Below are 13,958 nucleotides of genomic sequence, written 5' to 3'. Positions count from 1 at the left end.
TGTGGGACTCAAGAACAACTTGAAGACGTGAAGAAGCAAGAAGATCTCACAGTAGCCGATTGAAGAGGACAGTTTCTTCTTCACAAAAATTTTCTCTCAAAATTCTGCATTCATTCTCTCCTCAACAACTCCAATCTTCTTTATATATATTAGATGAACATGCAAAGAGATGGAGTGCATGACTTGTAGCTCATGCTTGGAGAATCAAAGTAGAGAAGATAATGACTTTTGTGTGAGTATAAATATGATGGTAATGGAGAAAATTTATTTTCCATTTTATGCAACCATGTAAAACGTTTTTCCATTTTCTTTTAAGACAAAAAATTATTTTAAATCATTTTAATTCAAAAAATTATTTTCTTCAATTAATTTCATAAATTAATTAATTTAATATCAAATATTAAATTAATTTTTGCACAATAATCATCTTCATATATTTAAATCATATTTAAATATAGATTCTCTTGTTCCATTTAATGTGGTTGTTTCAAATTAATTTCTTAAGCTACCCTAAAGCTTATCCATTTACGAGCTAGTAGGGAGACCTCACAGACCTACAGATCATGGGCCCCAACGAGTCGAGATTAATCAACTAAACTCATTAGTCCGATCTAACCCTCATTCGTTAGGACACTCCACTATAGCCCATAGTTGAACTTCCCTCACTGTAGATATATTATATCCACTTAATAACCATAATCAATAAGTCGATCCTTCACAGGTTGTTCGTGATCACAGCTAGGTTAAAAATATCGTTTTACCCTTATGACTACATCTTGTTTCTTAAGTTTCTACTGATCCTCTAATAAACAATTCTGATTCATAATCTTTATGAATCAAATCCTTTCTCTATCATGAGAAGGCGGGGCCCCGTTTGTTCAAGACCTGGAGTCAATACTTAAGAGAACAACCTATCTGCTAACCCTAAATAGGGTAGGAGTGAATTCCATCTTGCAAGGCTATGTCCCCAGCTATTTATCCGATCTTATCCCCAAAATGGTAAGCTTATTGAGCAGTGCCGTTGGACTATTCTCACCGTTTGCAGATCAAAGGATAATCCCGAACAAACAGAAGTTCATAGCTAGCTCAGGTAGGTTATATAATAAATGAAATAGTCAGTTTTAACAGTAAGCGATCGTTATAAAGAAAAGTGATTATTTTCGTGGTCTAGTCTACATGCAAACTCATTGCATAGGATGCCCCCACTCTCATGTTTCAATATGAACGATTTTTGGATCACATCGTTTGTAGCACCTTACAACTTCTTGTGACAACTACAGAATGGGCCACATCTAATAGTGTTACCAGGATGAGATACCCATTTTCATCCATATACTTATTAGACCATTTAGGTTATATACTGTCAACTTGATCTTGTTTATGTCACTACATAAAGTTACAACATTTAGACTATTGCCAAGGATGCGTTTATTGGATTTTCATAATTAGATGCAAAATCAACAAATCATTGTTATTTATAAAATAGAATGTTTAACACGAACTGCGAGTTCTAGGACATTCCCAACAATCTCCCACTTGGACTAAAACTCTAGTGAGAAAAAATATATATACAATATAATGTTGAGATACATAATGGGAAAAATACAATAAACTAGGGCATCTACAATACCATAGACATTCAGCAGCTGTACAAAAGTCTTTTAATTTAAGCAATTCATATATAAAATATCATATATTTAATTTAATGTATATACAAATCATATTTAATATACATATTCTCTTATAACCTATAGTTTTAATATGAATCTCATTCACATTAATTTTAACCTATAGATTTAATACGAATCCAATTCATATTAATGTAATATTTGAATCTTATTCAAATAGTAATCCTATCATATTATATAGTTTAAATTTAAATCTAATCCTAATATAATGTACCTATATACATTACATTAATTCCCTTAAAAAGATTTGAACATTCAAATTCTTCCAACATTAAATACCCTTGTTTAACTTGTTGTGAACTAGTAGAGGAACCTAATGGACCAACAGTTTTAAGCTCCAATGATCAGAGATTAATTAATTAAACTCTTTAATTAAATTAGTCAACATTAACTATGGGGTATTCCACTAAAGACCCATGGATGTACTTTTATGAATTGTAAAATATTTCTGTGCCCATTGATTAACCATTTTACATAAATAAATCCTTCACAAGTTGTTCATAATTACAACAAGGTTGAATTAACATTTTACCCATATAATTATCTCTAGCTTCTTAAGTACCACTGGTCCTCTAATGAACAATCTATTTATGATTCAACCATAAACAAAGTCCATCTCGGGTCAGTGAGAGGTGAGACCTTATTGTTCAAGTATTGGAGTTAGCATTTAAGGAAACAACCTATCTACTTACCCTAAAAGTGGGAATGAGTGAATTCCATCTTCCATAGCTATGTTCCTAGCTCTCCACCCAGTATCATCCACAAAATGATAAACATATTGAGTCGAAGACTCGGGCCACTCTCACCCACACAAATCAAAGGATGACCCTTACGAGCAGAGTTCATAACTCACTCAAGATTAAGATCGAGTTACTTGATTATCGTTTGAAAAATTAATCTCTTTAGCTAACGATGTTATAAAGAGAGAATATTTCGTGGTTTGATTTTATACAAATTAGTTATACATGATACCCCCACTCATATGTCTCCACTTGAATGATTTGGATCAGATCATTTGCAACACTTACAAAGTGGGTCATATCCATAGTGTTACCAAGATAAGGCACTTAACCTTATCCATATACTATAGACTAGGGATGAGCATAAAGGCACCGAAAATCGATCTGATCGATCGTAACTGACTGAATTTGATGTTGGTCAATCGGGACTAGGACTTGATCGGTCAGTCAATTTTCGATTTTCATATAAAAAGTTTATAAATATTATTTTTTAATTTTTTTTTCTAAAAAATAATATAAAAGTAAGCCCACTACCATCATCCCAAGCCCAAGCCTATTGACAAGATGTTGCTCAAGTATTTGATGCAAGACTCCAAGAGGGGCCTACTGCCGTTTAGGCATTGAGTCACTTTGTCTAAGGAAATGTGTCCTAAGACGCCTCAAGAGGTTGAGGAAATGAGACAGATCAGTCTAACCCAGGCCATTTTAATGTTGCTGACCCGTTTACGAAGGCTCTCACGACTACAGTATTTGAGGGTCACCTATGGAGCATGGGTTTACAGGATCGCCCGCGGTTGGACTAGGGCAAGTGGGAGATTTTCTTGTACTGGGCTTTTATGCCCTAGTTTATTGTTTTATACTAGGTTTTTGTACACCCCACTTCACTTTAGGACAAGTGGAAGATTGTTGGGGTTGATGTCTAAAGTCTCGTGTCCTGTAGTTTGTAAACAGTTTGTATGAACGCTTGTGTTGTTAATATATGATATTTACTTCAAATCTTGTATTTTTGCTCAGTTGCTTGTTTTATTTGCTTTACCATAAACCAATAAACATAAAATCCCTGGTTATCTGTATATGACTCAAGCGTGTATGTGGTGACATACAAGTGGATCATGTCTTGAGTGATAACCAAAATGGTCTATAGTATATGGATATAGGAGGGAAATCTTATCCTGGTAATGCTACGGATGCGACCCGCTTTGTGGAATGGCTACAAGTGTTGTAACTTGTCGTAGATGATCTGATCCTGATCATTCGTGTTGGGGACATGCGAGAGGGGGCGTCCTATACAAAGATTTTGTATAAGACCTGACCACGAAGTGTTAACGTCTTATATAACACCGTTCATGACAGAGACTTCACTTCACTAGGATGACCATAGGTAACATGACCTAAGTCTTGAATGAGTTAGGAAGTCCTGCCATTGAGGGCAATCCTTTGATTTGTACGGGTGCGAGTGGCCAAGTTGCCGATTCAAACCTACCATTTTGGGGATTCGTCTGATTTGGGAGCTGGGAACTCAGCTACACAAGATGGAATTCACTCCTTCCCAAAAGCAGAGGTAAGTAGATAGATAGCTCCCTTAAGGGCTGATTCTAGGGCTTAAACGATGTGGTGCCACACACCTTCTCTTGGCCCGAGAGGTGTTCATACATAGTTGGACTATGTTGTATTGTTCATTAGAGGAATCAGTGGTACTTAAGAAGTGAGATGTAACTACAGGGGCAAAACGGTAATTTGGCCCAACTGTACTTACGAGCATCTGTGAAGGGTCATCGTATTCATGATTGGTTATATCCGATGGACACAAAAATATATCTGTGGTAAGAAGAGTTCAACTATTGGTCTTTAGTGGAATGGCTGATAGTTAACGGATGGTGGATCTCGTGGCTAAAGAGTTTAGTCAGCTATTCACAGATCGTTGGAGCTTCGAGCCACAGGTCCATTAGGTCTCCCGGGTAGCTTGGATAAAGTCGAGAACCAGTGTTTGGGTTAATTTGAAATGTTCAAATTAACAAGACGAAGTTCGATTATATATGATATAATTGGACTGTTAATTATATATGATATAATTGGCTAAATGTATGAGATACATTATTTTGGAGGAAATTAGATATAAATATGATTTATTTCAAGTAGAGGAGAAAATACTATAGTAGATTTGTGATATCAAACTATAGGTTAAAAATATAATATGATTATATTTATCGATATTTTAGTTGGTTAATTATATGATAATTAACTCAAAAATAAAGTTTAGACGTGGGTTAGTGGGGCAACATTGGTTATTGTAATCGATGAATTAAAATGAAAATTGTTTTCATTTTTTGAATCGTTCAATCGCCCGTCTGAAAAGAAATTAAAGAGAGGGCGTTGGTGAAAGCTAATCGATCGCTTAAGAATTTCGAGAGCCTATACGATAGTTACTCTCTGCCTAAACGATCGTCCACCTCGCGTCTAAACAATCGCACACTAGTTCCAACACGATTGCATAGCTTCTCTTAACGATCGTAGTGTGTGCCGAGTTTGCTAAACGATCATATACCATTTCTAAATGATTGTTCAGTAAAACCTACACGACCGTGTAGTGTCTCTTAAATGATAAGAATCGTGCTATACGATAGCGCCTTTTTCCCTCCCACTTGCTTATCACCTACAGATCTGGTCTTCCTCATTCCTTTACCAAATTCACCAAAAACCACGCTTTGGGTTCTCACTCCAAGAATACTCGGGGCTCTTTTCTGGTGGTGTCGTCCCTGTGGCATTCGTGTTCGTGCTGCTGTAGTTGATGATTCTGTTAGGTGTTGGTAGATCGCGCAGAGGTTTCTACTATGTTGAGATCCTAATTGTGAAGACTGTCTTCAACTGGTATGGCAACTCATTCCCTTGTTATATCTTGTTCATAGCATGCCGTTAATTAAGATTTGTTTGCATAACTGTGCATTTGAATGTATATTGTTGTATTTCGGTCACTGTGAGATCTGAGCGATCCGAACACGCTCATGGAACTCTTCGGTAAGAGATCCTTCAATTGGTATCAGAGCCAGGTTCTGATACTCCGATTTAATATGTTGCAATGAAATGGCATTTATGTTCATGGTGGGTGCATTTCTACACTGTTTAATGGTTAAATTTGCTGTGGATGTGCGAATTAATGGATGTTTTTGTGGATGGTAGCCTCGATTTGATTTAAATCCTTTTACATTTGCGATTGTTTGTAAAAGTCCCTGTGTTTTTGGGCATTAATAATCATTATCGAGTCTGTATTCAAAGTTAGTTTTAAGTTTTGAGTCGTTCGAAGAAGAAGATCTGGGCAAGCGTTGCGATTCTTCAAGGAAGGAGGCGATCTAGGGTTGATCGCATCGTGCAGAAGATGTGGACGCGATCACTGTTGATCGCATCGTAAAGATGATGAAGTACGCGATCACTGTTGAACGCATCGGTTAAACGAAGGGATATGCGATCAAGGGTTGATCGTATCGTTTTGATGATCGGGTAAGCGATCATAGAGTATCGGGTCGTGTAAACGATGAGATGCTCATGTATTGTTTAACGCACACGCGTGCTGGACGATTGTTTAGGTCAGCAAACTTCATCGCTTAGTAACTGACTAAACGATTGCTTAGTAACGCAAGGTAAATCATTTACCTGCTATCACACTATGTGATTAGGCTTCGCAGCCTCATCGCCATCTACACGATCGTTTAATTATGCTCCTATCGTCTAGTGTGCCCTGAACGATCGTCTACACTACACGATGAAGACCTCCTGGCGGTTCAAGACCGGTTGCTTGTGAACTGATTTGGTCGATGAAAAATGTAATAGATGGGGTTTTTTTATTCCGATTTTTTGTAAAGGCTCATCCCGATCCATTAATCCTTTACATCCCGATCCATTAATCCTTTATTTATTACATGCGATGTATGTTTTTTATATGTCATATGGTATGCACATATAGTAAATCCCACCTTAGGTTATGCAATGGTCATGCATCATCTCTTTATTATAATTGTTATAATTTAGAGAAGCATGATTTAATTATGTAAGAGCATGCTCATGCATCATATAATATAAGAGTTATATTTATGCTTGCATAAAAAGCATTGACATGCATCATCTTTATATTATAATCGTTATAGTATAAGGGTGAATGATAGCATATTTGTTTGGTTGTTACACGTTATATAAAAGTTATATATAGTAATGACCGAAAATTGCATTAAGCATGACACATAGGTTACTTTGTAAATGTTGTAAATGTCTCGTTGTGCGCAATATTTTTAGTTATTTTTTTAAAAAAAAAGTTAAAGAGAAATTAGAACTAAAAGAAATAAGAAAGACATGTATGCTCACTTAGGTTTAGTTAATGGTTTTAAAGTGTTTTAAACTTGGATCACGTAGACCTAAGATCACGGTTCTAATATGATTAGCAACCGTAAGGTTTAATCTTTTAATTAGTTTAATAGGATTAAATTGGCTAATAAAAGGTTAAACTGTAGCAAATCTATCTATAAGGGATCTTTTTTCTAAGGGGGGTTTTGTCTAGGCTGGGGTATTTAAGTTGATGGAAATGTAAAACCCCTACCTGGGAACTTACCTAGAAAGGTGAATTAGATAGATTTGATGCATGCATGCAAGTTAAAGACAATCCATTAAAGTGTTTAAATGTGAGTACTTGAACTTGTTCATATTTCATAGACAAACGTTGTTTATGAGTAGAGTTTAAAAAAACGACTTAGACTAAAATCAGTAACCAGATTGTCTAGGTTAATGAATCCCTAGGTAGAACATTCAGTGGGAGGTACTTGGGGCATAAGATGCTTCACTTAAACCTTTCACGTTTCTTCTAAATAGTCCACACCGTAAATCTACCCTGGGCCTCGCAGCACCTTTAGCGTGTCACCCTAACAGATGGTATTTGGGTAGGTCAATATCAAGGTGGATAGAGAGAGTGTTTATAGTAAGTGGGAGCGGGAAGTGCGACAGCATATCCCTCGGTCTCCCTCGTTAGGTTGAATAAAGTTACTGCGCATCACCTCAAGGCACCCTGGGAATGTCCCGCTACGGATGCGGCCCGCTTTGTGGAATGGCCACAAGTATTGTAACTTGTCGCAGATGATCTGATCCTGATCATTCGTGTTGGGGACATGTGAGCGGGGGCGTCCTATACAAAGATTTTGTATAATACCTGACCACGAAGTGTTAACGTCTCGTTATATAACACCGTTCATGACAGAGACTTCACTTCACTAGGATGACCATAGGTAACATGACCTCAATCCTGAGTGAGTTAGGAACTTCTGCCATTGAGGGCAATCCTTTGATTTGTATGGGTGCGAGTGGCCAGGTTGCCAATTCAAACCTACCATTTTGAGGATTTGCCTGATTTGGGAGCTGGGAACTCAACTACACAAGATGGAATTCACTCCTTCCTCGAGGCAGGGGTAAGTAGATAGATAGCTTTACTCCAAGTCACTGCCTAATGTTGTGATAGACGTCATTTTCTTTCTATCTTCCTCGACTCCTTATTGGACTCAAGGACATCAATAAGCTTAACCAATTAGGCAGTAGATTGGATCGAGACTACATACGGCTAGCTTCCTTCCTTACTATTCAGCCTCTTCCAACTCTAGGCTGATCTTCTCTTAGGAATCCTAACTTGGTATGCAAGCTCAAGAAGGTGCGTTACAGATCTATATGCTTTAATCTTCTTCAATTCTTTTAGGTTTATGCTCTACTTCAAGTCAAGATTTTCCCGATTTGGATTTGCACATATAGGACAAATGCCCCAATAGAAAGTCTTTTTGCTACAACTTTTTTTTTTTCCAATTTACTTCATGCTTTTCACCACTCTTATCTTATCAAAGGCACTAAAATGCCTTAGCTAGAGTCTTTCCTTAGTTTATTGGAAATTCTTTAAGGTGCACTACAAGATAAAGAGTTAAAGAAGAAAAAAGTTCTATATTCACAGCTCATTCGTTTAAGAACTGAAAAAACAGAACGAGAATTAGAAGAACCTCTAGTTCGAGCTAATGGCCCCACAAAAGAAAAGGAAACGAAGGATGCTCAGACGTCGGGACACTCATTTTATATCTCCAAAACACAAGTTTTGTTGCTTCTTAAAGGAAGACTTTGGGTTATAAAAAAACCATCACCCATCTGGCAACCCCAGGAAAAGAACCTAGGATTGTAACTGATCTTCTCTCTATCCTCGTGTGTGATCGGATATTGAACTTGTTCATCTTCCAGACTTGAGCTTGGGAAGATTGGAGGAGATCCATTAACACAAGAAAAAACCTTGATCTTAGACGAGGCGAGCTAATGTTGTAACTATAGCGAGGGCGACTTAGCCAATTCAACTAGGGAGAACTAGTTCACCTGCCCGATGCCAATGATACTAATGTTGGGTTGTATGTCTTAAAACTCACAATTTTTAAAGTAAAACATATTCTATTATGCACATATAAAGTCTAAATCCAATAAACTAAGATCCATGGCTATTATGGAGACATAAAAGTGGATAAGATTCGAGTAAATAGTCAAAATGATCTATAGTATACGAATAAGGTTGGGTGCCTTATTTTAGTAACACTATCGGATGCGGCTCACTCTGAAGTTGTTACAATTTGTTGTAAGGTGCTACAAACGAAGTGATCCTGATTTGTTCATGTATTGACATGAGGAGTGGGGGCGTTCTATGCAATGAGTTTGCATAAGATCAGACCAAGAAATAAGTCACTCTTACTTTATAACTGAAGGAAATCAGACATGAAGATTTCCATGAGTAGCAAAATGATCGTTCCAAATTCCATTCGAAATTGAACATACACAGTTACAATCAAGAAACGGAAACTAACTGGTCATGCATAATACGAAATTACAACATGCTTTACTAGATAATCAAGGGAAAAATCAAACATACCTTTGAAGTCATCTTCAAACTCCCTCAATCACGAACGCTCGTTCAGTCTCCAAGACAGCAACACACGAGCATTCAAACACAGCGACCACAACACAACACAATCAATCAGCAAATATGAACTCAACGATCTCCAAGATCCCGAACCCAGAGAATGACCTCCAACACCTCGATGTCAGTCGAATTGAGTAAGATACCACCACAATGGCTACCTTAGTATTCTCGGTGTGAGAATCCAGAAGTGTGGGCTCTGTGTGGACTTGGTTAGAGGAATAGATCAGAGAAGTAACAATCGTGTAAACGATTGAGCAAGTGGGATATGATAAGAGTCTATTGTGTAGATGAATGCCCAATCTTTTAGCAAACGGCAAGCTATCGTATAGTAAAAGCCCCGCGATCGTTTAGAAGACGACTAGCTGAGTGAACTATCATGTAATGTCACTTCACGATCGTTTAGTCTCCCTTCAGCTATCGTTTAGTGAATCCTATTCACTTGACAGCGATTCCGTGAGTGAGTTTTCGAGAATAGCAACTTTCACAACAATTAACTAAAATTATGAAAACATTTTTCCTTTTTTCTTACGTTTACCATGAAACCACCAATAACCTCCCACTCAATTGGTTATTCGAGAAAAAGATATAATTATCCAATAATTAATATTATTATAAATATATATGATAACTAACTTACCATACTATATTTATACCTAAAGTTTTAATATTTCATCTCATGAAACATATAAACCATAGTTCTTTTTCTATTTCATGGTACTTAATGTAAATCTCATTTACATTAATCCTCCACTTGATGTATCTCATACATCATACTAGTCATATCATATATAATCGAATTTTCTCTTGTCAATTTGAATATTTCAAATCAACACCAAGGACTGATTCTCAACTTGAATCCATTGTGCTACCAAGGGGACCTTATGGACCTGTAGCTTAAAGCTCCAACGGTACATGAATAACTGAATAAACTCTTTAGTCATGAGAACCACCATTTGTTAGCTGCCAGGCACTCCACTAAAGACCGATAGTTGCACTCTTCTTACTACAGATATATTTTATATCCATATCAACCAATCAATAGTACGATAACCCTTCATAGATCGCTCGTAAGTACAGCTGAGCCAATAATCGTTATGCCCCTATAGTTACATCTAACTCCTTAAGTACCACTGATCCCTCTAATGAACATAAGTCATAGTCCTACTATGACTGAGTTCTCTCTTCCAAAGAGAAGTTGTGGCCACTATGTTCAAGACCCGAAATCAGCCCCTAAGGGAGCAATCTATCTACTTATCCCTGCTTCGTGGTAGGAGTGAATTCTATCTTGTGTAACCGAGTTCCCAACTCCCAAATAAAAAAAATCCCCAAAAAGGTATGCATGTTGAGTTGGCAATCTAGCCACTCTCACCCATACTAATCAAAGGACCACCCTCAAAGGCAGGAGTTTCCAAAACACTCAGGATTGAGGTCATGTCACCTATGGTCATTTAGGTGAGATGTAAATCTGAAGTATTAACGACATTATATACAGAGACTAGTCATCTCGTGATCCGGTCTTATACAAACTCTTTGTATAGGACACCCTCACTCGCATGTCTCCATATGAATGGTCAGAATCTATCTGTAGTAGTTCACAACACTTGCAAACCTCTACAAAGTAGGTCGTATTTGTAGTGTCACCAGGATCAGGTATCCCTCCTTAATCCTTATACTACAGACATTTTAGGTTATCACTTAAGGCATGATCCACTTGTATATCTCATATACATGCTTAAGTTTATATACAATAACCATTGAACTTTGTTTATTGGATATGCGTAAATGCCAAATAAAATAACTCTTATTTTATTAATAACAATGTGTATAGTTTAGAAACTACGAGACTCTGGGAGAATTAGGACACTAATCCCAACAATAACGTTATTTACTATTTAAGATTGGCTATTTTGCTTAGATGACCTAGGTAACTTGATCTTAATCTTGAGCTAATTATGAACTCCTATTTATTTGGGATTATCCTTAGATTCACATAGGTGTGTTGGGATTGGTGTCCTAATTCTCCCGGAGTCTCGTTGTTTGTAATGATACACATTGTTTTAAGAATAAAATAACTATTATTTCATTCTAGCATTTACTCATATCCAATAAACAAAGCTCCATGGTTATCTTATGTAAACTTAAGCATGTATATGTGATATACAAATGAATCATGACTTAAGTGATAACCTAGATACATCTGTAGTATAAGAATTAAGTGGGATACTTGATCCTAGTGACACTATGGATATGGCCCGCTTTGTAGAGGTTTGCAAGTCTTGTAAACTACTACGGATGATAGATCCTGACCATTCATGTAGAGACATGTGAGCGGGGGTGTCCTATACAAAGTGTTTGTATAAGATCGGACCACGAGATGATTAGACTCTGTATATAAAGCCATTGATACTAGAGACTTACATCTCACCTGAACAACCATAGGTGACACGACCTCAATCCTGGGTATTTTGAGAACTCCTGCCTTTGAGGGTGGTCCTTTGATTAGTATGGGTGAGAATGGCCAGATTGCCAACTCAACATGCCTACCTTTTTGGGGTCTTGTCTGATCTAGGAGCTGGGAACTCACTTACACAAGATGAAATTCACTCATTTCCCGAAGCAGGCATAAGTAGAGAGATTGCTCCCTTAAAGGTTGATTCCGGGGCTTGAATATAGTGGCCACAACTTCTCTTTGGAAGAGAGGACTCAATCATAGTAGGGCTATGACTTATGTTCATTAGAGGGATTAGTGGTACTTAAGGAGTTAGATGAAACTACAGGGGCATAACGGTTATTGACCGAGCTGTACTTACGAGCGATCTGTGAAAGTTTGTCACACTGTTGATTGGTTAAGATCGACACATAATATATCTGTGGTAAAGAAAGTTCAGCTGTCGGTATTGTTGGGGTTGATGCCCTAAATTCTCTTGTCCTGTAGTTTGTAAACAGTATGTACGAACGCTTGTGTTGTTAATATATGATATTTACTTCACATCTTGTATTTTGCTCGGTTAATTATTTTATTTGCTTTTCCACAAACCAATAAACATAAAATTCCTAGTTATTTGTATATGACTCAAGCATGTATGTGGTGACATACAAGTGGATTATGTCTTGAGTGATAACCAAAATGGTCTGTAGTATATGGATATAGGAGGGAAACCTTATCCTGGTAACGCTACGGATGCGGCCCGCTTTGTGGAATGGTCACAAGTGTTGTGACTTGTCACAGATGGTCTGATCCTGATCATTCGTGTTGGGGACATACAAGCGAGGGCGTCCTATACAAAGAGTTTGTATAAGATCTAACCACGAAGTGTTAACGTCTCGTTATATAACACCGTTCATGACAGAGACTTCACTTTACTAGGATGATCATAGGTAACATGACCTCAATCCTGAGTGAGTTGGGAACTCCTGCCATTAAGGGCGGTCCTTTGATTTGTATGGGTGTGAGTGGCCAGGTCATCGATTCAAACCTACCATTTTAGGGATTCGTCTGATTTGGAAGCTGGGAACTCAGCTGCACAAGATGAAATTCATTCCTTCCCCGAGACAGGGGTAAGTAGATAGGTAGCTCTCTTAAGGGCTGATTCCAGGGCTTGAACGATGTGGTGCCATGCACCTTCTCTTGGTCAATTATTCACGTACTGTTGGAGCTTCGAGCTACAGGTTCATAAGGTCCCCTTGGTAGCTCAATGGATTCAAGTTGAGGACCAGTTTTTGGTGTTGATTTGAAATGTTCAAATTGATAAGAGGTAATTCGATTATATATGATATGATCAGTATGGTGCATGAGATACATCAAGTGGAGGATTAATGTAAATGAGATTTACATTAAGTGCCATGAAATAGAAAAAGAGCTATGATTTGTATGTTTCATGAGATGAAATATTAAAACTATAGGTTATAAATATAGTATGGTAAGTTAATTATCATTTATATTTATAATAATATTAATTATTGAATAATTATCTCTTTTTCTCTAATAACCAATTGAATGGGAGGTTATTGGTGGTTTCATGGTAACCGTTAGATAAAAGGAAAAATATTTTCCTAATTTAAAAAATGTTGAAAATTGTGAATTTGAGATTTCCTTTCTCGAAAAATTCTCACGGGAAGTTGTCAAGTAAATAAGATTTACTAAGCGACACATTGGAGTGAGCCAAACAATCATGGAGTGTTAGTAGGTGACAGACACTCAGCTAAGCGATGAGCTAAACGATCGCATACCTTTTACTAGACGATCGCTTAGTTTTTTTTTTTGTAAAAGATTGGGCATCAACCTATACGATAGGTTTTTCCATCTCCCACTTACTAAATCGTTTACACGATTGTGATTCCTTCTATGTTCTACCTCAAACCAAGTCCACACAGAGCCCACATTTCTAGATTCTCACACCGAGAATACCAAGGTAGCCTTCTTCATGGTGTCATACTCAACTAGACACTGTCGAAGTTCTGTGGAGGCTGTTCGTGTTTTTTTGGGTGTTTGTGACTAGGTGATTGATGAGTTCGAGTGCGCGGTGATCGTGCAGTGTTGCGGTCGTATTAGACGAG

This window comes from Benincasa hispida, chromosome 8 (assembly GCF_027475165.1).
Source record: "Benincasa hispida cultivar pf3 chromosome 8, pf3_genome.v1.1, whole genome shotgun sequence".
NCBI classification, from domain to species: Eukaryota; Viridiplantae; Streptophyta; class Magnoliopsida; order Cucurbitales; family Cucurbitaceae; genus Benincasa; species Benincasa hispida.
The sequence above is the reverse complement of the archived record's forward strand: the minus strand, read 5'-3'. Positions refer to the sequence as shown.